Source organism: Petaurus breviceps, unplaced genomic scaffold (genome assembly GCF_028583685.1).
Source record: "Petaurus breviceps papuanus isolate PSGF00001 unplaced genomic scaffold, PetGlider_PUasm1.0 523, whole genome shotgun sequence".
NCBI lineage: Eukaryota > Metazoa > Chordata > Mammalia > Diprotodontia > Petauridae > Petaurus > Petaurus breviceps.
This window is the reverse complement of record NW_027186356.1, coordinates 2,412,311-2,418,731: the sequence shown is the minus strand read 5'-3', so window position 1 is coordinate 2,418,731 and position 6,421 is coordinate 2,412,311.

The window sequence follows — 6,421 nt, the reverse complement described above, 5'->3', positions numbered from 1 at the left end:
ACCTCCCCCGTGTCACGTGGGTCCCTATTGTGTAGCTTCCTCCCCAAGGACATCTGTTCCCTACACACCCTAGGACCAAAGGCTAGGAAGGAAGTGAGGGAGGAGAATTGGGAAGGGGAGACCTGAGAGGATATGAGAAACAAGGAGAGAATGAAGGGTGTAAGAACTAAAGAGTAAGATGAGGCAGAACTAGGGGAGTGAGGGGTGAGGATGAAGAAGTGAGAACCAGAAAGAACTGGAAGAATGAGAATGGGAGAAAAATTGGGGAAGTGAGAATGGGCAGAGAACTGGGAGAATGGAAATAGAGAGACCAGAAGAGACAGAATAACAATAAGTGGATAATTAAAAGTCATGATAACTGAGAGAATAGTAAGAGAGCAATAAGTTCAAGAAGCCAGATGTGGATGATCTATATCCTGTCTGTACTGATGATATTCTAGAACTGGGTTGGCAGATATGATTGCTGAGCTACTGTCAGTGATCACTAAAAGTTTTGGGAGAACAGGAGAAGCCTCACAGGATTGGAGAAAGACAAATGTCCTGACTTCCAATGGGCCACTGAGCTTGACTCAGTTCCTGGAAAAATTCTAGAACATGTTGTAGCACCTTTTCCTTTTTAAAAAAAGAATAATTGATTTATTTATTTTTAGTTATCAACATTCACTTCCATAGATTTTGAGTTTTAAATTTTCTCCCCCTCCTTTCCCTCTCCCCTCCCCAAGATGGTGTGCAATCTGTCATAGGCTCTACTTATACATTCATATTAAACATATTTTCACATTAATCATGATGTAAAGAAGAATTAGAACTAATGGGAAGAACTACAAGAAAGAAGAAACAAAACAAAGCCACAAAAGAAAAGGAGAACAAATATTATGCTTCCATTTGCATTCAGACTCCAAAGTTTCTTCTCTGGATGGGGCTAGTATTTTCCATAGTGAGTGTTTTGGAGTTGTCTTAGATCCTTGCATTGCTGAGAAGAGTTAAGTCTATCAAATTCAGTCATCGCACAATGTGGCTGTTACTGTATATACAGTGTTCTGGTTCTGCTCATTTCACTCAGCATCAGTTCATAGTCTTTCCAGGTTTTTCTGAAGTCCACTTGCTCTTATAACACAATAGTATTCCATTACATTCATGTGCCACAACTTATGTTCAGCCATTCCACAACTGATGGACATCTGTAGCACTTTTTCCAAGGCTATTTCTGCAACTCCCATGTATACCGGTGGGCTTGGTCTCCAAAGGACAGATGCTACTACCAATTTTAGGACTCTAGGGATAACCCTGAGGGGATAATTACTAGTACTTTGTTCACAAGCCCCTACCATTATATTTCCCATTTCACATCAGTCAGACTTAATACGCTTTTTAACAAAAGCATTTGCCAAAGTGGTATAATAAGAGAAGTGAGAACAAAACTCAAAGATCTGGGGTGCAGTCTCTCACAAAAACATACAGCAACCATGGGAAGAGTGGACTCAAATTTAAAATAAAATGGTAGTGAGAACACTTATGGCCAGGGGGTAAAATCACAACTTTTGGTTACTATAAATCCTTTCTTTAGTCCATAGCCATTCTTCTCCAGCAAAAGGGATCATCATGGCTCTTGAAGTTACTTCCTTCAAGTGACTATCTTTCTGTGTCTTTCTATGTCCGTGTTTGTACTTGGTGTGTCTCTCTCTGCTCTCCATTAGATGCCTTGCCTCTTTCCAGTGGCATGATCAACAGAAGGAAAGAGGGGGAAAGAGGTATATGTGTGTTGGGGGAGGGGTCAAAGATGGAAAAGGGGAAGGTGGAATGAGGGGGAAGGAGAAAAAAGCAACTGCTGATATTTCTCTTGTTATTTAAAGCTCCCAAGAGCTTGGTGAGCTTGTTTGTTTAGCTAATTAATCTATTTGATTCTTGAGCCAATTAAAAAGGACTTGGAACCTGATAAAGGGATCACAGAGAGTTTACAGCATTTTAAAAACATAATCATATGTGTTGCTTGATTGATTAAGGTGAGGGTTCTCTTATACATACAATAAAAGGGAAAGCTTTTGAGTATTTAGAAAGGAAACAATGAATGGGAAAACTCAACATGTCTTCAGGTTGTGTCAGACTAATCTGATTTCCTTTTTTGACAGTTACTAGATCAATACATCAGGAGAGTATTGTAAATATAGTTTACTTAGATTTCAGCAAAACACTCAACAAAGTCTCTTGCACTCTTCTTCCCAGACAAGATGGAGAGATGTGGGTAGGACTACAGTAGAAACAGATAGATTCAAAATTGGTTAAATGATTATAACCAAAGGGTAATTATCCCCTTTAGGGCAGCTAGGTGGCACAGTGGATAGAGAGTCAGGCTTGGAGTCAGGAAGACTCAACTTCCTGAGTTCAAATCCAGCCTTGTACACTTACTAGCTGTATGACCCTGGGCAAGTCACTTAACCCTTTTTGCCTTAGTTTCCTCCTCTATAAAATGAACTAGAGAAGGAAATGGCAAAACACTACAGTTTCTCTGCCAAAAAAACAACTCCCAAATAGGGTCATGAAGACTTGGATGTGATTGAACAACAACAGTCATTCCCTTTTCTAAATTTTCCCATTTCTGTCAAACATACCACCATCCTTTCAGTTTCTGAGAGTCATAACCATGGCATGCTCTCCGTGCCTTGCTCTCTTCACCCCCATATCCAATCAGTTGCCTAATTGTGCAGTTTCTGATTCACAGTGTCTCTCCCATTCAGTGCCTTCTCACTGCTCCTAGAGCCACTACCTGAGGTCAAATTCTAAACACCTCTTGCCTGGATTACTCCAACAGCCTCCTCATTGATCTTTTTGTCTCTAATCTCTTCCCACTTCAGTCCTCCTACCTATTGCTGCTAAAGTAATTCTCCTTAAGCACCAATGTATCCACAAGCCTCCCCACCTCAGTAAATGCCAGAAGTTTCATATTGCTTCTAGAATTAAATATAAACTCTTCCATTTTGCTTTTAAAGTCCTATACAACTTGACCCCAACCCATCTTTCCAGCCTCCCTCTCCTGCACTCTGTGATCCAGCCAGACTGCCCTCTACTCCTCATATACAACACTTCATTTCCTCTCTCCATACCATTGCCCTTGTCATCCCCTAGACCTGAAATGCCTTCTCTTCTTACCTTTGTCTCATAGAGTCCCTCTCTTCCTTTAAGACATAGCTTAAGCACCATCTTCTGCATGATCTTTTCTGATCCATCCCCAACTGCTAGTACCCTCTCTCTAAAACTACCTTACATTTAATTACTTTGTATGTATTTATATTTATTCATTTTAATAGTGTCTGCTTCCCACTGCTTGGAAGCTATGTATGTGGGTTACATTTCACCTCTCTCTCAGGATGCTTCAATACTAAAGAAATTTAAGAGGGGGTTAGTGTCTACCATTGGCTTCAGCCCCCAGTGGTGATATTCCTTCAATTTTAAGGATCCCCTGCACCCCAGTCCCATTTAACCATTTACTGGTCAGATTAGTTTTTACAAAGGAATATTTACTTCAAAGGCATAACAAGAACAAGCATACAAAATATCCCTTCAAGAAAACCCGAAGGAATAATCTTCCTCTTCCCTAGCACCACCTTGGTCTCTGGGGAGGGGAAGGCTATCAGATTCACAGATTAACTCAGTTCTATATAGCATAGTCCCACCAAGTTCCAAGTCCAAACCCTTCCCTGTGCTTCAGTCCTAGCACCTGATTTCTTAGGGTTTCCTTGCTGGCTGGGCAGCAACATCCAGCATGGAATCTTGCCATCAAGCTCACTGTGGCTTGAGTCCAGGTCTGCTGTAGATTCTCCTGCTTGTACCTAAAAATGAAAAAGGTTGAACAAAAAAAACCTAAACCCTGGGGCACAGGATCTTACAAGGGAGAGGGGAAGATGGTCCTTCTCACCCAGTTCAGTTTATGTGAGCAGAACCTTCATTCCTTTCTGGGGGACAGGGAGGGAGGGGGAGAGAGACAGAGAAAGAGAGAGACAGAGAGAAAAACAGAGACAGACAGACAGAAAGACAGAAAGAGAGAGAGAAGGGGAATGCAGAATGTCTTCTTCCAGATTCTGGTCCCTGACTTCTACATGGTGTTTCCATATTGGGTGATCTTGGCATGAACAAAGTAAAACAAAGTTTCATATCTATGCTGTATAGATTTTCTTTGTTCTTGTTGTCTCTTCCATTAGAATGTAAAGTTCTTGAGAGTACGTATTGTTTTATTCTTGTTTATATATCCAGGGGTGTACTGGTAAGTGTTTAACAACTGCTTTCCAAATAGCCATGACACACTTTTCAGTTTTATCTGATTATTAAGATTTTCTCCATTATTTTCTTAAGTCCAGACAATCAACAAAACAATAAATCAAGCCCTGATTTGGAGCATTTGCTTTTTTTTTTTTAAACTCTAAATGCTCATACTGAAAATTTAATAACCAAAACTCTCATGAGCTGGTTGCTGAAAGTTGGGGTGGCTGTGGCAATTTCTTAAGATAAGATAACAAAGACATTTCTCATTGATTGATTCTTCCTTTCACTTGAACACTTAGAGGCCACTGTAGGGTTATTAATTGGCCTAATTTCAATGTTGCTATTCCTCAGGGAATAAGGAGGCCTGAGGAGAGAAAGATGGGAAATGACCAGTTGGTGGAGCAGTCAGAACAAATACACCATTCAATTAAGTTCACCATTTTATATGGGTGAAGTTTGTGGCACCCCAAAACAATTACAATAGTACCATCAAAGATCATCGATGCAGAATCGCCACATTTAACTTGTAAAACAAAATAACAAACAACCCCCCCCACCATGTCTTCAAAGAGCAATAAAACAAGATATACCTGTATTTGCAGGTGCTTAGCACAGGGCCTGCACATAGTAGGGCCTAGATATCATCTATTATATTTATATATTCATTTGTATATTTGTTATATATATATATACATATAAATATTACCTAAACATAAATATTTCCAATTATTATTATTGTGTTAGAAAAAGTCCAGATCAAGGCAGAAAAGTACAAGCCTCCAGTCCATGATGGTAAGGACTGGTTAAATTGGAATATTTAATCTCAAGAAGAGAAGGTTGGGTTTCAGAGGGAAGAGGGAGGGGAAATGAAGAGGAATTCGTTTTGTTCTATTTGGTCATAGAGGGCTGAACCAGAGAATGGGTAGAAGTTGCAAAGGCAGATGTAACACACCTATAACAAACCAAGATGTGAAGAACTTCCTTACAGTTATAGAGGATTTCAGGGTGAAACAGACTGCCTCCAAAGGCAACGGGCTGGTGTCTTCAAAACCAGATGATCATTTGACAGGTAGGTTGTAGAGGAGAGAGTGTTGGTCAGGACTCCCAACTGGTGGGATCTGGAGGGTCTGCCTGCCTCCAGTCTCTCCCTACTCTAATCCCCCCTCCTTTCAGCCACCAAAGTGATTTTCTTAAAGTGCAGTTCTAACCACATCAGCCTCCTATTCAATAAACTTCAGAGGCTTCCTACTACCTCCAGGATGAAAGGCAAAATGCTCTGTTTGGCTTTCAAAGCCTTCATAAACTAGTCCCATTCTGCTTTTGCAGTCCTCGTGCACCTTACTTTTTGCCATATACTAATGACAATGGTCTCTTGGCTGTTCCATGAACCAGATGCAACATCTCTTGGCTCCAGGCATTTTCTCCAGCTGTTTCTCATGTTTGAAATGCTGTCCCTTCTCATCTCTGCCTTGTCTCCCCTAGCTTCCCGTAAGTTCCATCTAAAATCGAGTATTCCACAGGAAGCTTTTCCCAACCTTCTTAAACCTTATGCCTTCCCTTTCTTAATAATTTCCTATTTATTCTGTTTGTTTGTACATAGTCTTTGCTTGTTGTCTTCCCACTAGCTTATTTGTACATGTTTTTGGAGATTTTGAGCTCCTTGAGGGCAAAAACTGTTCTTTGCCTCTTTTTGTATCCCCAGCACTTAGCAAAATGCCGGGCACATAGTAGGTGCTTAATAAATAATTAATGATGAGGGCTTGACGAGTTAACTAGAGGAACTAGGAAGTTAGGGTGTTTTGGGGTCCCTACAAACCTGTATTAGTTAGTATGAAGAGGAATAAACTCTCGAGTTTACCGTGGGTATGCACATAAAAAATAAAGACTTTTTCATAAAAAAAGCTTTATTCAGTAAACAACAATTTTGTTTCACTAACACCTTTTGGAATATTTCAGTGGGATAACATAGCTATTTACTCAACATTCCATCCATTTCCTTGATAGGCTTCTCTCTAGCCTCTTGGTAGACTCTCTGGCTCTAGAAAGAATTAGTGGAGAAATGCTCAGAGCCAGGGAGAGAAGAGATAAATCCCAGGGCCCGTCCTTGGCCCTCAGGCCCCGCCCTTGGCCCTCAGGCCCCGCCCTTGGCCCTCAGGCCCCGCCC